The sequence below is a fragment of the Homalodisca vitripennis genome, chromosome 3, assembly GCF_021130785.1.
Source record: "Homalodisca vitripennis isolate AUS2020 chromosome 3, UT_GWSS_2.1, whole genome shotgun sequence".
Lineage (NCBI taxonomy): Eukaryota > Metazoa > Arthropoda > Insecta > Hemiptera > Cicadellidae > Homalodisca > Homalodisca vitripennis.
The window spans coordinates 103,934,456-103,955,844 of record NC_060209.1 but is presented as its reverse complement, the minus strand read 5'-3'; positions in this window follow the sequence as shown (position 1 = coordinate 103,955,844).

The following is a 21,389-nucleotide window of genomic DNA, read 5'->3' as shown; positions in this document are numbered from 1 at the left end:
GGGTGTATGAGGTTATGTACCTCTCATAGTTACCGTGGTTGGCTCACGTCGGTGTTTACATATGGGCTTGTGGTTAACAGGCTTGCATCATTGGTCTTGTTTAAAGTAACGTTTGTATTTCTTGTTAACATTTATTATTGAGCATGGATATTTTGAAATTTAATAAGTTTTCGAAATTGCCGTTGTTGCTTATTGCAAAAAGAATATTACGTTTTAATTATTGAGATCTATCAACTTCATTAAGTGTCATTAGTGTTTTATATACATTCATTTTACCAATACAGTCTAAAAGTGGTCTCAAATCTGTAATATATGATGTAATGTGTGTAATACAAATTTTTAAATTTTGATGTTTATTATCTAATTTTACGCTGTGCAGCAGACATAATGTGTTACTTGAATATTTTATAACCGACGCACAGATTTTAAAGTGATAGAAAATTACTTATTTGCTCTGATACAAGTAGTTCTGTCAAGTTTAAAGCTCATGTATGGACTAATATTTATAAAATATATCAGGTACAATGAACTGAACCAGTGACAATGGCCGTGAAGTCACAGAACTAAGATTACTTCCATTTTATATCAACTTAGCTTTTAATGGTATATTCATTATTTAAAACTTTTAGAGTAGAGCCAAACATGACGATTGCCGTTAATGTAAGCTAGAAGTTTCATAAATGCAAAGTGACTAATCAATGAATCTAATACACAATTTCACGAATATTACTAAAATGCAAACCAATTGTTGTTCTTTATTATGTGCAAGATCTTGTAATGATGATGTGTTACTCTTTTTGTAGTTTTAAAACTTTTTCGAGTATTTTTACGCTTTGTTTTGCAACTTAAAAACAATTAGTTAGTATTTAACTTATGAATTAAATATAAACCTATATTTTAAAAATATTATAAAATTAGTAGGAATTTTCCTAATAAGTTGATAAGAAAAAGTATGTCCAATGAGAAAAGAGCATCTGCAATATAATTACTTAATAATGTTATTTAATTTAGTATTCCTCTTTCTTCCTTATTATTTAATAGTCAATGTTGAAATTCAGGGAAATGTAACTTTACACCATCAAGATACGTAGTATACTTGTTATTTACAAGTGATTATTCAGTCACAACATATCGAGCTATATAAATATACTTACAATACTAATATAAGTTTATTTGACAAATATTACCTTAGAAATTTGGTATTTCCGTTGGAAGTAAATAAATGGTAGGGATGAAGAGCACGTTTTCACTTCCAAGGCTCCATTTATTAAGTATTGGATGTCTAAATCTCGGCTAACGCGGTTGGATAAAGAAAAGCACGCCCTACTCTGAAATATTACTTCGATAAATCTGGACCGTTAATATACGCGTTATGTGTACATTTTCACACAGCTAAATGGTCACTCTGTATGAAGCCGATCGCACTGTTTTAATCACTTCATAACAAAGATTAATTACCTAAAACATCTTATGCTACAAACCTCAGCAATTGTGTTGTACAGTGGTAAATCAGTTATATTTAACTTCTTACACATTATCTTCTATGTTGATGTATTAATCTGATTACTATATTTTCCATATGGAATATTAGTTTACCTGTTCTGAGGATTAAAAAAAAATCAGTGAAGATAGATTTTAATTAGTGAGTGCTTAACGCATTATTGAAATTATTAGGGCCAACTAAGAGTTGTTAACATATGTGATTTATCGAGCTGTTTTGCCCACGTTCTTAATACTACATGAATGTGGTATCAATTATATTTTAATTAAAGGAAGTTAAAAACATTTTTAATTGATTTATACAATATAATACATTTTTTATTTTTACTGTTGTATTTTATAAGCTTTTTGGATAGTTTTCTTTAAGATCAAAACATTTTTTTTTCGTTACCACAGACTACTTTAGAAATTACGATAGAATTGGAGCACAGATGAAAATATGAATTTATTAAGAAAAGTGTAGAAAGGTACAATATTACCCAGGTTTGTATGGTCTTAAACAGTGTTATCACGTATCTTAAAAACCTAATATATCATGCTGTAAAGAAAAATACAATAGGGTAAAGATGTCAGTCTTAGTTACTTTATTAGAAAATGTGTTATATTTTTGGAAATACACTATCTTACTGAAATAGAATCCTGAATTGAAAAAATACATTATTTGACTCTAAAAAATGTTTTTAAAACATTGCAAAAGTAATGTTTTATGTGGAACATGGTTGAATTAATTTTTAAATACAGCCTGCACACGCTACTTTACACTGTATTCTCAATACTCTCCAGGTGTTTCATTCTGCCGCAGCATAATTTCATGCTATATTTGCCAGTATAATGAGTAATAAGCAAAATTGAATAATAGCTATTCCGTTACTAGCCATTTAGTAACTATGAAACTACAAAACTTTGTTATAGACAGGTAACCATAGAGTATACAATTAAAATTTTAATGTTCACCACTTTATACCGTGTTGAAAATGCCGACATGTCTTTATATATAAAAAGGGAGAATTTTTGAATTCTATATCAGACAAATATTATTACTATTGATGCTACTAAAAATATTTGACCTTTAGTTTTATTAGTATATGCGATTAGCTATTGCATCCGTGGGTGATAATTTGAATTGCGCCAAACCACCTAATCAATCACTAAGTACTGCAAACCAATGGTTATGACCTACACCATCACTTCACCCAACCAATCATCATGATTGGACCATAACACGATAGTGCTCCTGTGACGGAACTGGCGATAAATGTACATTGGCTACCACATTACCGGGATGAAATTACCTTAAGAACGTTAGAAATTGGCTCGTTTATTGTCAACAATCGTGCTGGTATTAATAATTTTAAAAACTTTTGGATATAAAATATTAAAATATTAATAATTTAAAAATAATCTAATATTAATTGATTATTTTTAAAAGTTATTTTGTATTAAATTAGAAATACTTTTTAAACAACAGCCTATGGTAAATGTTATGTCCCACATGAAGTAACTAAATTTTCATATGGCATTCTATCTATTTTCCAATATATGCAACCATGACAATTTGATTCATTATTCATATCTAAATTAAGTGTTTTCTTACCAGTTCCAAATCGATAAATATCAAACAAAAAAAACAAAATACTGCAATTTTTTTATGTTCAATACATCTAGATATAAAGACTTATCTATAAAGTGTTCCGGGCAATGTTCCAAGCTATGTTAGAAATAATGTTGAATGAGTGGTATGGTTTGGGCTTAAATAATAACATTTCAAAGCTCATACCAAAATCATGAGATTTAAATTAACTTAAAAACCATTTATACAAAACAAAAACAGTAATGAACAAAACAATATTTACCTACTAAATTGCCTGTATATAATCATACAGAATATCCGTGCCTATTCATTCTTTCTTGATTAATAAGTTTCTAAATTAATATAATTATTCTAGCATTCTAAAATAGAAGATATAGTGTTTTAATTTAAAATGTGCCTTGAGATAAAAGAAAGTATTAGTTTTAATACATTCTATAACCGGGGAAAAATCTTAATAGAAGACATTCTTCAGGGTTGGGGTGAGGATATTTAAAAAACAGGTTATAAATAGCATCTACCATTTTGCATATAACAAATATTGCGTGCAAGAGAAATGTCCTAAGTATGAAATAGACGGTTTATTTGTATTTGCCTAAACTTCGCAATATCCGTTACACGTCTTATGAATATTAAAGATATACAAGTTATTATAATGTAGTTTAACTTAGGTTTTGGAAGTATGGCAACCGAAAAGACGAATAATCTCACAAAGAATTTAGAATATAGATTTTTCAAGTAACCGATATAATATCTATGTGTTAGTATACCTTATTGAGTAATAAAGAGTAATCATCAAGGTTACAGTACACTAAGAATATTATATATGTAAGTATACAATTTGCTCTAAAATAGGCAAAGAAGCTTTTACTTGTACGCAAAAGTTTAGAATTTATTTTTATATGGTTGAGGATCTAGATATACACTTTTCCAAGGAAGGGAAAACTTTATATAAAAAAAACAAAATGTTTTCATGTATTTCTCTATGCCATTAAAACCTACCTAATACAACTCGATTTTTGGCGTGTGCGTATTTTTAAAGTAGGTGGTGCTCGCTTATGCGTCGACGGTTGTTGTAAAACTACTGTTGAAATATTTATACGAATTTAAAAATATTTGGTATCTTGTAATTTTTTTATAATTGATGTAATACAGCTGATGCCTATCAAAAGACAAAATGCTTGCTCCTTCTGGCTTGTCAAGGGCACCTTTAAATTGGTCGTGCTCGCTTATGCATTGACGGACACGAGTACCGTTGGGATTGTAATAAAAAAGAAGAAATATTTGTTGTTAATTAAATTTTGTCTATACTGTTTTGTTATTTGACTCTAAAAACCTTCATCAGATGCCATTTTGGTAGTATAACAGAAAATAACACAATTATTATTTTAAATTTTCTTCTTATCTATTTAAAACTATGTGCCGAATTTTGGTTTTTTAGCTTAACTAGTTTTAGATAAAAATGGCGGCTAGCGGCTAAACGAGACATTTCTCGATCTTTGTTTATATGAGATTTTTTGTTTGAAATAATGAATAAAATCACTCACAGAAGTTTGTGACACTAATGTGTGACCACCAACACAAAAAAACTAAAAAAGACATACTGTAATTATTTTGCTGGTATTTCATTTATTATTGTGTTGTTTTTCGGTTTTGTCCTTGTGTTCTATATATATATATTATATATATATATATATATATATATATATATATATATATATATATATATATATATATCTTGGACTTAATTTAGTTAGTCAATTGATAGGTAAACATTTTTATTTTAAATGTATAAAATATGACCTTATTATGGACTTATTAAATTTACAAATAACCGTATTTGAAATTACTAAAAGGTACTGTTTAATAGATTATTTCCAAGTGTTAATACTGAGTTAAAGTGCAATGACCAATCCAAATGTTTAACCCACACACAATTTGTGACGTGTGCATTGATGTGGTTATCGGGACGATCTAGTGGTGATGTTTGCTGTATTTAGCAGTAGCAGAAATCCGATTAGCTAAAACCACTTACCTGTCCCAACCACCGCGTCATGCAATCTACGAGATTCAACCGCCAGCAACATAGTCGGCTGCCATCTTAATGAACCAGAGTCAATTAACTGTCCATCCCCCTTAATTTACATGGAGTTGCAACATACAATAAAATACTTTCTGGTATCATAGTATGGAAATCTTCTAATTATTTATTATTTACTTTTACATATCTTTCAATTTATTGAGAAATTCCTTCACGAACTCTATTTTTAATAATAAAATACAATTATATAATGCTAATTATTTGTATCTTTACTACAGTTAATTTAAGCTTTTCATCCTAAGATAAAGTTGGAAAAGTTAAATAATGAGCTAGGTCCTATTTATAAAATATTAAGAAAATTGATCTCAAACTAGAAATATGTCTGCTAGTAATAGCACATCTTGAATGTTGTAAAATCTGAATAATGTTTTAGATTTTTAACATTCAATTTGTTCCAAACACTGAAATAATGCTCATAATCTGCATTAGTTATAGTCTCATGTGTCAGTGTATAGAAATTTAGAATATTAATTTCTTCATTACGATTAAAATTTGTAATACAATCAGTAAATTTATAAAGTTAAATATCTTTAGCTGACACAATTGTAAATATTTCATTATTAAGTTGTCATTATGAAATTACATGCAAGATTTTACCACTTTGCATTAAACTATTTATTGGTATGTTTAAGGTCATCCTTTTTTAATGTTTTACTAACTTTTCTATAAATTACGTTATAAATCGAAATGTATAAAAAAAATGGAAACGTTATAAAGTTTCACGTATTATTATTTTGAAATGTATCAAGATTTTTGTGTGATTAGTTTAACATTTAAATATTGTTGTGAAACTTCTGTTACATACTAGTACATGTCATAGTTAGCTTTATTGTCAAAAATCGATGAAAAATTTTAAGTAATTTTTGATTTAGATTAAAACTTTAAGGATTTTTAAGGACTGTTTTGTATGTAGCAATCTTTTTTCATACAGTTTAAAAATCTGTATAAACTACTTAAAGATGAGAAAATGTTATTACAATGCATAAAAAGATTATCTGAAGAAGCTTATCTTTCTGAACTAGTCTTTAGCAGAAGCAACATAGAATACTATGATAGGGCAGAAAATAACTTAAAATCCACAACTTTCATTCCCAGGATATATTTTCTTGCCTATAAAACTCATTGTCTATGGATAATAACCAAAACAGATTAACTATTTTTAATAGTTTCCAGTTTATTGGAGTAATTGTATTTTTATCTTCCATATACTACGTAAGGCTATATTTAAACACGTTATTACTCATTTCTTATAATTATTAGTAATATGTCAGTTTTATAAAATAAATGCCAGAGAATTAAGTAATAATAGACTTATTTCACTTATATTTTCAATATATAAATGTTTCTAAATAGATTCATAGTTGTCAATTCTTAATAATTAAAAATCTTTTATTTTTCGTTTTATGTTAAGTTTATTAAACATTTTGTCAAATTGCTCTGCTGACTTATATGTAATATTTCTTGGGCGTGATGACACGTCTCGCTCTGAGAGGTTGATAGTACATCATTCTTGACGTTGACGTATCTGCGGTGATTTTTTGGTGTTGTGATCGCATCTCCTTCCTCGTAAAAGAAACTTTGTACCCAGTGACTTCAACTTAGTTTTCTCTCTCTTAGCCGGATATATAGGTGCAAAATCCTTCCCTTTCCCCCTAGTTGCAAAGTTGCGTTTGCTAAAATGCATCAAAATTAAGTTAATACCAGTTTTGTAGCTTAATTAATTGTAGTTCACTGTAGTATGATAAAAAGTCAAGATAAAACAACTATTTTATAGCATATGTAGATAAAATTATCTATATATTAGACTGTAACTTTTCAGGTAAATAAAAATAAAACTTTTATTTTAATGTTACATAAATTAATTAAGATTCTTTAAATGTTAAGTATTTAGTCTCTTACATGCAAAATATTTCTAAAAATCAACATGTATGTATAATGTTAAATGTATGTAAGTATGTATTTAAAATTTGTATTGAGGCTAACCGTAAATGAAATTACTACTATACAGTTGATGGTATATGTAGTATTATGGCTTGCATAGCCACTAATAGTTATGGAAATTTCCTGCAGGAATATAGTAGAGAACTACTAGCAACCACAACAAGCTTCATATCGTAGTTTATATGACCTGCAGACCTTCTGTGATGCGTTCAGCGTAGTAGATATTAATGATAATGTCTACATTAGTGCTTACAGGCTGTGCCAATTTGATACTAAAACAGTTTATACTGTTCAAAATATTCATTATTAATTTTATACATATTAAAATTGGACTAATTTCCAAATGTGGTTTATTTGATAGAACTACGTATATATTTCATGGAATTATTTGAATTTAAACCCTTGATTAATCTTCATCCTTTATTGTGTTTATATATTTAGTTAAAATACTTTTAAATAAGTTTAACTGCATTTAATACATTTTTATGAGGTTATTGATTTAATGTATCTGTAATAAAACATACAAAAGCTGTTTGTTGGTTTCACATACAAAAGTTGTCACCTCATACCCTAAAAATCTTTTTAGACGTTTATCCTTCGCCTAAAGAACACAAAAACATCATACTCAGACTCAAAAAACATTATTTAATTTTCCAAACATTCATCACTTTTGTCTTCAATGTTTTTTAGTTTGGAACGGTTAAATGCTTAAATTAAAATTGATTGAAGGCACAAATATTTAATTACAAAACCAATGCATTTCAGGCTTTTATTCAATAATATTGGCTTAAGGCAAACTTTAAAATAATATATCTTAAAAGTGACATATGATACAAAATAATCGGTCGATGAATCAGGGAGACAATTAATGTTATTTTAAACTGAGTATTAGATAATAGCAGTTGTGACAGAACCACCACCAACTGTACCAGTAAGCCACCACAGTCAGCTATTTAAATTTATCCGATCAACGCACCTTATTTAAATATTACATATTTACGTGATGGCTGCATTAATTGATAACCATTTTTGACGTAAAAAAGATTACATGCTAAAGCTAGTAAAAATGTTGCAGAGTATTGGGATATCCACTAAGAAGCTGAATCAAATGGTACTTGTTATGGTTTAGCGCATGGCTCTTAAAAGTCAGTACGAATTTGTTTCCTAATTTGTTAACCGAATTCAATTCGTATTACTGCAATTAGGTCTCTGAGCATAGTTCTATATACCAAATTTCTACTTATCACAACAGTTGTGTTTTGGTAATTTACCAATTTTTACAATTTAGAAAATGATACTTTGGCTTCTATGGTCCAGTTTTGTTTTGATGTCCAATGCCTGAAGCGATTAGTAGAGGGCACGAAGCCACCTTGTACAAGAATAGCTTATTAAAATAGCTCCTATTAACCAGTTTGACAACACATTACTGAAATATGAATAGAATTAATAAAAAACTTACATCAAGGGAGTTGGAATATTATACGATAGTTAAGAACGATGCATACATTAACTCTGTTGAGGGTGTCCGTGTCACTAAATAATTCGCCAGGATGAACCGCAGAGCAGGAAATATCCTCTCACACCACTAGAATACCTCAGCACCTGGTGTTAAATCTTACACCTACTTCCTGTTTCTTCTGGTCCATCTTTCTTTCCTTTCCGTTAAAGCACTATCACACATTTTGTTAACTGAAGACACAACTTATGTTTGTAGTTGAATTGGCCCGATGAAAATAGCCTGAAGAGTTAAACAGTAGCCTATAATATAAGAGCATGAATCTTAAAATAAAAAGAACATACACTCATGTTAAAGTCTTAAAGAGCTTCTTACTTTTATAGAAATATCAAACGATGATGTGAAATAGAGTACGATATCATTTCAAAGTTATTTGATAAATATCCCAGGAACTAATATTTTATTAATATTAGGCATATCGAAAATATATAATTATGGTTTAATAGTAAAACTACTATGTATCACTTTAATATCAAGATATAATTAATCCGGATCAAGTTCTATATGAGCTAAACTTTTACGACTATCCCACACGTTCTCTGATCCAAATAACATAAAAAAATACAAACAAATATGATATGATATATTTTATAGTAGCTATAATTTATGGTTATGAGGGCTACATATCCTATAATAGTCATAATATCGGATTTTTAAGCATAAGATAAAAATAAAATATTATTAGTGATATAGAACGTTATAAGAAAGACATTTGCATTGATTATTGCAGGAGACCAGAGATTGAAATCTCCAGTATGTCCCATTGTACTTCTGTTATCGATCAGGTATCTGCGTTCTGTGTTCAGAGCTTCTTACACATATTGATACTTGTATGTTCTCTAGGATTAGTTTCAGGCAACAAGAATTACATATGTTGTCGAATTACCAGGCTTCACTTCGATGACTGTATGCTAAATACTATGGATAGATATACATCATCTCAAAATCCCAATATATATATTACTTCGGATTCTTAAAACCAACAAAATAGAACCGAAGTCCTATTCCATTATTCCATGCACACAGTATTCAGGCAGAAATCAGCCTGCTTTAAGCACTCTAATTTGTTCAAAGTAATTTTCCCGTGTTTAAACGCATATGTGACAGATACGGCCAAATACAAAATAATTGAATCGGAAAAAGTAAGCGCTCTGTGGTGTAATGGTAGCACATTCACCCGGCAAGTGAGAGATCCGGGTTCGACTCCCGGCGGAGCAAGTACTTTTTGCGATTCAATGTTTATTGAAATTAAATAAGGCAATTGCCATTTATACAATTTAATGTAAATAAAAGTCGTTTGACAGGTATTTGGTCTTCCGATCATATGTTAGTTTGCTTATTTAAACGCATATGTGACAGATACGGCCAAATACAAATAATTGAATCGGAAAAAAGTAAGCGCTCTGTGGTGTAATGGTAGCACATTCACCCGGCAAGTGAGAGATCCGGGTTCAACTCCCGGCGGAGCAAGTACTTTTTGCGATTCAATGTTTATTGAAATTAAATAAGGCAATTGCCATTTATACAATTTAATGTATATATATATATATATATATATATATATATATATATATATAAATTAAGTTCGTAAAAAATATATAAATACAGTTTGACCTAAACAGATTACATGCTAGTAAACGTGTTGCAGAGTATTGTGATATCCATATATGTATATGGTTAATATATATATATATATATATATATATATATATATATAGTATAAAATGTCTTAGTTTTTATTAGGACCATTTCATTACGTTAAAAACGTCTAAATATTTTTTGACACTATGTCGATTAATATCATATTTACAGTTTTTTTATTTATTTGTGAATAGGTTATGTTAAAACTGAAAGCTACTAAGTGTGGAAGTCTGAACTCGGTAAGTAACACACATCTCAATGAAAGGTTATGCATGTTGATATTTGCATAGTATTTAACCCAGCATTTTCTAGGATTTCATTAGCTTGTGGTTTAAAAACCACACAGGTTGTAGTTAGTTGGCCCATACAGTCATGTTAAATTTATTGTTTAATATATTAGCTCGTTATAATTGGGTATATTTCGTGATATCAGGATTCTTGGGTTTTAGTGGATTATCCTTCGTTACAGAACAGAATCTGAAAACCCCTTTCTATGGCGAGCTCGGTTAAGATAAGAGGACAAAATAATTTACGGTTGTACGGTTTTCGAGAATTTTTATTCATACTAGTTATTTTTAAGTGATATTTACCTTAAACTAAAATTTTTAACATGAATCGAAAAAGCAAAATAATTACCGACTTATCGTTAAGATTTAGAAGTTTGAGAACGAAACAAATGTGTTCTAGCCTTGTTCTACGAGTATATGCATTAAAGCAAATTTAATTCAAGGAAAGAAGCAAGCTGTAGTTGTGTTGATGTCCAGAAGTTGAATACTTCAGAATGTCGGAGAGCCTCCAGAATACAATCTCCATTTTATCATCATAGACATATACTTATAGTCGATGTTCCGATCCAAACGCAGTCTCTTTCGTGAGTTAAAACTCACCATTGTGTTTAATATACACTAAAACATTTACCTTACTGTATATTTAATTTAGCAGTCAAAAATTGTTTTCTTTGATAAAATAGACAAATATTGCAAGTACATCAAGAATCAAGACAATGTATTTGCCGTTAAATAAAATACTCGTAGTTAACAGTAGTCATTGTCATATTTACTTCATACTTAAAAATATCTATAATTGACATTCATCAATGGTATAAAAAGACTTTTGCTTAAGCCAATTAGAAATAACAGTGTTAAACTTCTTAAATGGATACTGTTTACAGGTTCTGATGACGTATTTAACAACAAATATGTTTGTATTTATGAATTTATAATTACTTACTTAGTCCAGTGACAGGTTTAGTTAAATTTTCTTTTAGTCTTGTATTATAATTATGTATATTTATTGGAAAGTATTATTGCACCACAAGGGGATGATCCAAGTTGCTGGCTTTTGATGACACACGATGAGCTATGGGCTTTTCCCACTCTATGACGCACAAAGGTGGAATATGCGTTTCTTCTTCGACAGTTAAATAATTCCCTGTTTTTATGCTTATTAGGTTAAAAAACTTGGATTGAATTTAAATATCTCATAAACGAAATTAGATCGAAACGAATTGCTTGGCCTTGGAATACCTGAACTGACGGAGGTAAATGTAAGATATTTCCAAGTTTTATCTACCAAAAATACCAAAATACCTTAATTTGGTATTAAACTATTAAATTTTCTATTTCCACTAAGGAAATGCTGGGTAAGGCATTTTACATCAGTTGCACCACCGTAGCTCTACATTATGAAATATCAACTGGCTCTCAATTGCATGGATATATTACGCCTTTGAAATTACTAATCATAAAGGTTTTTAAAGATTATGAAGTCTTTGCTCGCATTATTTGTTATTTTAACAATATAAAGTCTGTCCTGATGTCAATAATCAGATGTTTCAGCTGAATTTTAACATAAACATATGTTTGATTTAATATAATTCTATAAATTTTTTTAATAAGCTGGCTACTTATTCTGGCTCGTATTCTTAGGCAGACAAAAATGCCGCTCTGGAGTTGATAACTAACATAAGTAGTAATTGTTACGAGCAATATTACTACATATATTTTGAGTCGTAATTCTAACCAACATGTGTTGTGGCTGTTAACGTTCAACACACATCATGCATTTACGGTACCTGCAATCTGGAATGACATTGTTATGCCTCGTCCACACCTAGCGAACGTTTCGGTGAACATGTTCGTTGAACATGGTTGCAGTCGTGATCTGACAACGAACATTTTAAAAAAAGTTCGTAAGACATTTTGTTCGACGAACAAAAATTTTTGTTTTTTTGGACGAACAAACTAGAGTTCGCTCTGAAAAGGCTCAGTCTAGCAGGAGTAAGTGTGCAGTGATGGTTGACCGGGATCTGGTGTAACGTCGTAAGCGACTAGCATGTGTTGCCGCGGCTTCGTTGTGATCAACCCAGCATCAACCCCCTTCCTCGCAGGTGGTGGCAAAGACAACTATTACAGAGAAGGTATGAGTATAGTGGCCAAGATTTACGCTCAGATTTGACTTCTGGATGTTATTTACACACTTTACTCGAGTTTCAAATGCTGATTTTGAAGCATTGGTTCTCATGATTGGGCCTAAGGTTGCAAGAGCAAATACTAACTTCCGCCAAGCAATAGTGTTAACGACCGCTTAGCTGTTACTCTTCGTTTTTTAGCGACAGGAGATTCGTACCACTCTCTTATGTATTTGTTTAAATTATCAAAACAAGCAATATCCCTGATTGGTCCCTGAAGTATGTGCTGCTCTAGTTGACTGCCTCAAACAGTACGTGCAGACGCCTTCCAAAACTGAAGACTGGGAGAAGATAGCAAGCGGATATAAGGAAACTTGGCAGTTTAATCAGTGTCTTGGAGCTCTAGACGGAAAGCACATTAATTTACAAGCACCAGAAAATAGTGGATCTAACGTTTTTTAATTATAAAAGTCAACACAGTATTGTACTGATGGCCCTAGTAGACTCCAACTATTCGTTTGTATACGTTAATGTAGGGTGTCAAGGCAGGATATCAGATGGGGGCGTATTTAAGAACTGTTAACTTGGAAAATTGTGGAAAACGGAACTGGTTTTGCCCAAAGATAAACCATTACCCGGAAGAGTATTTGCTGTCCCCTATGTTATAGTTACAGATGATGCTTTTGCTTTACATCAATCATATTTTAAAACCGTTTCCCCGGACACAAGAGAAAAAAAGTAAAAGAAGAGTATTTAACTATCGATTGTCTCGAGCTCGAAGGTGCTCTGAAAATGCGTTTGGTATTGTAAGTTCTGTCTTCAGGGTCTTAAGAAAACCTCTACTCTTGAATGCAGAAAAAAGTACCCTTGTTACTTGTGCTTGCATCTATTTGCACAACTTTTTACGGCAGAGCAAGTGTTCAGATTAACATTTACACTCCTCCTGGTTCTTTAGACAGTGTTGCGCCTGATGGAAGTATTATTCCAGGACTATAGAGGAATGATACAGATGGACTACAGTCATACTAACCACTTCCTCGAATCGGAAGAAAATCAAGTGACTTTGCAAAGGCCGTGAGAGAAGAGTATGCTGAGTATTTTGTCTCAGATGGTGGCAGTGTTGCGTGGCAAAAACGACTACACTTAAATTTGTGACAAGGCCTACAGTTTGCACAGACTATTATTAAAAACGTTTTGAGTCAGATTAGTCAAACTGTTGTAAAATTACTTTTGTAATCTAATTTTTAAATTTTTTCGTATTTTTATAACTTTAAACTCATTTAATGTTTTCATTTTGTTTTTCTTTAAACACTGATTCAGTTATTGTGCTTTAATAAATAAATAATAATAAACAAACCAATGAATAAGTTATTATTATGTAGTATCTGTTTAGGAATAGGCTTAAGCAAATATTTAAAGGCAATTATTTTTTTAACACCTTACCGTCAAAGCACAGTCAAGGTTGTTAGACACCCGATGGTCGTTTTTGGAGATTACACCATTTTCGGGCACGCGCAGTGCACTAAACTAAAACAAGATCGACACGCAGCTAAAACGCTGACATGAGTAGCGAATTTCCAAATGCTCTAAGACTTCAAATGTCATTAATTGAGGGTTGATTAAAGCTGTTGGGTCCTAAAGTTGAAAAATAGAGAAGTACCGTACTTTAAAAAATTCTCATCCTAATACGCAAATATTATGTACTTATGACACTCTTCTCATGTCTGGGTAAAGTTAGCAAGTTAGTTAATCATTGAAATACATTTGGAAAAAGTCGTAATAGTGCATTTTGGAAAATGCTCATCCCTATATGCAATGATTCAGCGCTTATAAAACTGTATCTCTAAAGTAACTATAAAATTATGTAAACAAACTTACCAAATATGAAGTTGCTATCATGTTTCGAGGTGCATCAGAAGGAAAAGTATAAATCCCCATGTTCAAATCCCCAGAACAATATTGTTCTGTGTTTTAACGGCAAACAGTTTTTTCTAAAATTTGAAAAGAACCGTTTGAGCTAAAAAGCTCAAAAGGGTATCAAAAATTTTCGTAATTTTTTTTTTCTTTCTACCCATTAGAACCGAATTTGTGCTTTCAAGCAATTTTGGTCCTTTTTTTTTTAAAAAAAAAACGATTTTTCAAAAACGAAAAATCCCCAAAAGGGGAGTTAGAGTGAGTCAATTTTTTTGGCCAACGAACTCATACAAAATATATTTTTTTTACGTGTTCCTACCAAATTTGAAGAAAATTGGACAAAAAATGCGACCTGTATGGTGCATACACACACACACACACACACATATATATATATATATATATATATATATATATATATATATATAATATATATTATATATACAATTCTTTGTTCACTTTTTAGGGCAACTAGTAATAAGTAATAATAATAATAATAGTAAATTAATCAACTGAGTACCCTTCATTTAATAAATAAATAAGTGAAGGGTACTCATTTGATTATTACTATTATTATATATATATATATATATATATATATATAAATAATATATATATATGAATGTTAAAAAACCCTAAAATGAGTTTGTAGGGGTCAGGATCGATACTCATTTGTTGGTCCCAGGTCCAAAGTGCCGAAGTGATGACGGCTTGAATAGCTCATTTTCCCTATGGAAATTCGCTAAAAAGATGCAGAATACTGGCTATAGGCAAGCCTATATTTTCTCTCATTAGACTAAGCAAAACTATTCTTTTAAGGCTTTCTTCTGGTTTTAATGCTAAAAACATAACTTTTATGGGGTCAGATAAATAATAACTTTCTTACCTTTTACTGAATGATCATGTACTAAGATATGTTTCAAAACACACTTGAAAACTAAAAATCTTAGGAATAAGAACCACACAACGTTTATAAATGAGAGAAATTGTCTGGTAAATCCAACAATGAAGTGCCCATCAGCAGTGACACATCAGTACTTCCGTGCTCCGGTGGATGAGAAGGTGCAGGTCTCTCTTGGGTTGTGTATGCGGTGACCTCGTTTTCCTTCTGCATTTCTTCCAACTCCTTCATTTCCGCCTGGAATATCAAATTGTCTATGGCATTTTGAAATTTGCACAAACTCATGGGTTTTTTATCTTCCTCAGACGGTTGGCAACATTCTCACCATAAACAGCGTAATCATCCCTCAATGTTGGTTGTTGACTTTGCAAATCACTCAAGCAGCTTTTCATAATGTCATAAGCTTCGTTAACTTGATTTTTCTTTAAACGTTTTTGCTCTGCCACTTGCACTTAAACTTTCAAGTTCACTTCGTGATGTCCCGGGTGTACTATATCTTGATGGAGTCTTTACACTAGAAGAAGAAACACTGCTGGCTGTTTATCGGCAAACGTTGTCAATGTCGTTGTCATCGATGTCACTGGAATCCCATGTCGACTGCGGGGTCATTAGGCTCAGTCAAGTTTTGAGAATGTTTTCTCGGGAGTACTGTTGTTTCCTGATAAAAACTGTAAGTATGGAAAACCCCACCAAGGCTTTTTCTTCTCACGTTGTGCCCATTCCTGAATTTCAGTATATTCGTTTTCTTCTCTCTTTCTATACTGAGCTAAGATGCTGTCTATTTTCTTCTTAACTTCTTCTGCGTTGACACCTAACTCAGTAGCTATGGCGGCATACGCGTCTTTCCTCTTGAATTTATTTTTATACTCTTTGTCTGAGATATCCCACAACAACTTGTTTGATTCGTAAAGTTGAATCAACATAACAATATTGTCCTGATTCCAGAAATCTTTACTCATCTTGAATGCACAAAAACAAAACAGTAATCCACACCAACTCACAACCAGCACTATGGAATACGTCCGCCTTCCACGCGTTACTGTCTCAGACTACCTGACTAACACAAACGTTCGCCAGTTGTTCGCTTCAAGAGCGAACATTGTCTCCGAACGAAGATGGCGCCGACTTTTTGTTCGAGAGGACGCGTCGCACACTGCAGTTCGCCAAACATTCTCCCCCCGGACACCCTTAAATGTTCGGACGAACATCCACGAACTGTTTCGGCCAAACTTTGTTCGACTAAAGTTTGTCCAGGTGTGGACGAGGCTTTACATTTATGTATTAAATGTCATCCAATTTACATTGACCATCGGGTTTGTTTTGTTTATTGCTCTAAAAACAATTTTTACCGATGAATTTGTTTAAGTAATTACTTTAGCCTTTTTATCAACTAGATTGACGTTTTTATAAAAGATTTAAATTAAATTAGTTTTAGAATCAGCAAGCTGTCTACCTAAATGGTTATGCGGTGAATGGCTTATGCATGGATAATCAATCTAAAGTGTAATGAAGAAAGCTTAAGCTGCAATTTCCAGCTGAAGAATTTCCTGTTTTGAAATAATCCTGTGTTTTTCCATAAATGAATATGAGTTCCTTGGCTTTCAATTAATGAAACTGTACACATTAACCAGAAAAAAATCTATTTTCACTTGCTTAATCTTTTAAGGGACAAAACATAATTAAAATATATTCCTAAATGTTTTGTAAAACCTGTTCTCAGTGAAAGAGGGTTGAAGCCTGTATTTCAAAAAGGGTATGTTATAACTTTTCTAATTAATACACCTCAAAACTTTGATATTCATACGTGGATATGTTACAGATCGCTATTTAGAACTTTATTTTATAGATTTTACATCATTATTGCGATTCTTTGTTGAAGGTTATTTTTGACGATGGAAGTATTGTGAAGGAAACTTGATTTTTCCGGACATTTGCCATCGTTCAGTGAAACCTCTTTGCGATATATATATATATATATATATATATATATATATATATATATTTTATAATTTTTATATATAATTTTTTATATATTATTTATGATATTATTGCGATATATATTTATTATTTTCCAACTGAAAGGAATTATATTTACAGTTTTCACCTATTATAATATGTCTTCAGATTTTTGTGTAAGGCCTGAATCCGAAGGAAACTTTCAGTTGGTTTGAATTGCTTTTTATACAAAGATACGATGTATTTCTCTTGGAATCAAAATAACAGAAATAAAATTTCCTTAAATTTTATTTTTACTAAACATAGGTGTTAAGTATATATAGTTTCAAAATAAGAGCATGATATAATAAACTTCTATTAAAGATGCAGCGTTTAATTATTGCCATAGCATTACCATGTACCAACAGTGCATATATATTTGAATATGTTTTTTTGTGATACAGACCAAGATTAACAGCATTGTCCTATTATTTTATCATGTTTGTATGTCGTTATTACAACATATATATTTGTATTTCAAACCGTCACGAATTGAGTTTCTTAAATTAATCCAAAACATTTGAATCTGGAATTCCAGTTTAATTTCCGAACACAATAAAAAACCTTTCAATATAATTTTAAATTGAAAAGCTTCAATATTATTTATCGGTATCAACTTTACGTATACACGTTAAAAAAAAAACAGTTATTCGAGGCTTCCCACGGATGTTGTTAAAACAGTCCCTAGCCTGCTAAGGGAAACCACTAATGATGTAATATGATGGTCCCGTATGATATTTCTCAAACATAAGTAGGCAGGCATACCATCAGCTAAATATTATTTCTGTGTTATTGTTTAGACTATCAGAGGTAGAGGGAATAACTCTTATATAAAGTTTTGTGCGCATAGGATCATTTATAGTACAAATCAATGATATTTCCGATGCCCCGGCTGAGCTTTCCTTGGTGCCCCCATAAATATACATAGGTTTCAAAAACTTAGTTAAAAAAAAAAGACTCATTTCCAGCTCTTATGAAATGTTTTTGGTCTAATATATTTCCAATGTCATACTTGAGTTTTCCTTAATCTCGACGAAGGAATATATTTACCTACTTATGACTGAGCAGCCCATTTCGGTCTAAATGTGTTTACTTAATGCGTTTTCATTAACTTTTTGTCTAATGTAAATTTTGAGTTTACCGCTTTGTCCGGACAAGAAAATGTACATAGAGTTAGAGGTTTCAGAAACCTTCTTTTGTCAAATAGGGTCTACTAACGTCCTTTGCAATCTTCTTTAGGTATACGATATGTCCTCGCCATTGTTGAATTTTCTTTATTGTCACAATGAAGTAAATATCCATCTACTTACGGTATAAGGAGAAAATCCTAAAAAATGTTATGCTGTATTTTAGTATTCATTTATAATAGGTTTAGGTTAGGAGTCTTGTTTTTCGAACTGTGATCTGGGAGAGAATGGCTCGTTGAAGAATGTTTATGGCAAAACGCCACATCAAAATGTCAAGGAGCCAAACACAGTCTTCAGTATCTAGGCATTCTTTCACATAAACATTCACATTTTTCATCGATAAGGTGGATATTATAGTAGTGTTTTAATGCTGTTTAAATCATAAAACTAAATACTATTAAAACATTAAAACTATTAAATCAAGTATATTCATTATACTTTTTAATTCGCCACTGGCTCTAACTGGGATAAGGGTAATAGGATAACTTTGTCTTTGTTAACGACATATATATTACACTACCAATCAATCACGTACACTATAGAATTAAAATGTAAACACATTTTTCAGTCTCCTGGACATGTTTCAGTCGCAACGTTAAAGAAATTTTAAAAGTGACAACAGCTGTTTAGTGTAAGTTAAATTTGGATTATTAAACACAAATACTGCCATTAAAATAGTGACAAATTACTTAAACATATAGTTGGTTGTCATAAAACAATATTTACACAAAAAGTTACATTAACTGGAACTTAGAGTTAATGTTTCTCTACTTTACAAATTTAGATGGGACTTTTCGCAAGTTCAGTGACCAGTGTGCGTAGGCTGGAGGGATTTTTGAAATAAGAATAAGCGTATATTATTACTATAGATCCTCAGAATGTCCATATAACATTGTAGTATATTCGATAAAATATTTACGCGTGAAAGCAAAACAAACAAAGGCACTTTCCCATTTATAATAATACTAGGATACACAACGCCATCATCGTGCAATGTTATTTAAACCCATAAATGCGAGCTGAAAATTCTCAATGGATACAAATTTAACAGATGAAATTGGGCTTTCGTGATACTCGGTATAAAAAATTACATGGCATCTAAAATAAGAGTACTCAGATTGTTGTGGGTGCATATTTATTAGAATTTGTTCGATTTCAAGCAAAAATCAGATCCACTGTTAAAACTTTCTTTTTTATGATATATCGGCTTCCCTCTCAGTTATTTTTATAAGATTAACGCGTAAGGAGAATGATTATAAACACAATTATTAAGAGATTTTAGGTATTAATAGGAATTCTTTTGTAGGCGTAGGTAATTCGTGAAACCCTTACGGATAATTTAAAACGGAAAAAAGTAACCTCAAGAAGTAGACGTCTTATGATTATTAAGTTTACCTACCTTGTGAAATATATTTTACTACCAATGCTTGGTTATTATTTATTTTTCCAAAATCCCAAAATTTACGGTTAAACATTAGTAAAGTCCCTAATTTCTTAAACAGTTTTGTCTGACCGTATACATATATATTTTCTGTTAGCTCAATACATCATTCACGTTTATTTAGAATTATTAGTGTCTGCGTGGAGTTTTGTCTTTACATTTTAAATCTTTATGATTTATGTCTTTCATAAGAAATAAATGTTTTAAGATAGTTAGAATTTTTTCTCTTTGGAAAACAGTCAGATTTCTTGAACTCCATTAGACTATTCCATGTTAACTTTGTTTAACAATAACCTAGAATGAGAACTATTAAAGAGCTTAAAGATTCACCAAACATATCTAATATTTTTTTTTATTCTAATTTTCTAAGACACCATGTGAAATAGTAAATATGATTTTAAAATAAAGAAGAAAAGGACACTTTTAACATAAGCGTAGTAAAAGAGCCACGTCAATACGACAAACATTACACCCTCAGCAGGCTTAGATGGTGTTATAGTGATACAATTAAGATTTGTAATAAACTAGAAAATAGAAATGTAGCAATATTATGCAGTGCAGTTGCACTAATACTAGATCATATTTCACGTCTTTATCGACATATCTTAGCAGAGTACACATGCACATGAAAATAAACCAGGTCACATAAAATGGCCACAAACATTCTACTAAACAGTTCAAACTGCAGCATTATAGTGCAATTTCTATCTCGAGAAAGATTTGATCTCTAAACTTGAAGTTTTATGTGAAGCTTTATTTTCCAATAGACCATAATTAGATCTTGAAGGTGCATGTCTAACCATGGATTTAGGCTGAGCGTTGTTGAAGCCTGTCACTCAATAAACTGAGAAATTACTCTTTTTTATGCCAAGGAATGTCAAGATTACTCTTCGTTTGTCATTCCATCTGTAAAAAATTTGCTACAGACCTAAAATGTTAACCAGACCTGAGAAAAGCCTGTTATGTGACACGTAGCGTGGCGTAATTATAACTTCAATAAATATGAATTTAATGTCATATAAGTATCATATATTCATGAATTATTATGCCTTAAATTTTTAAATGTTAACATTCAAATACGCTATTATTTGATGAACTATCAGTGAAAGGTGTAATTTAACTGATGAGTTAATGATAGGTCATATTATCAAAAGAACATGAACATACAATTTATATTTAAAATTATATATTTAGAACTTCAATTAAAATGTGTAGATTAATTTCAGCTTCTTCCTAATTGGTTATAAATTTTTG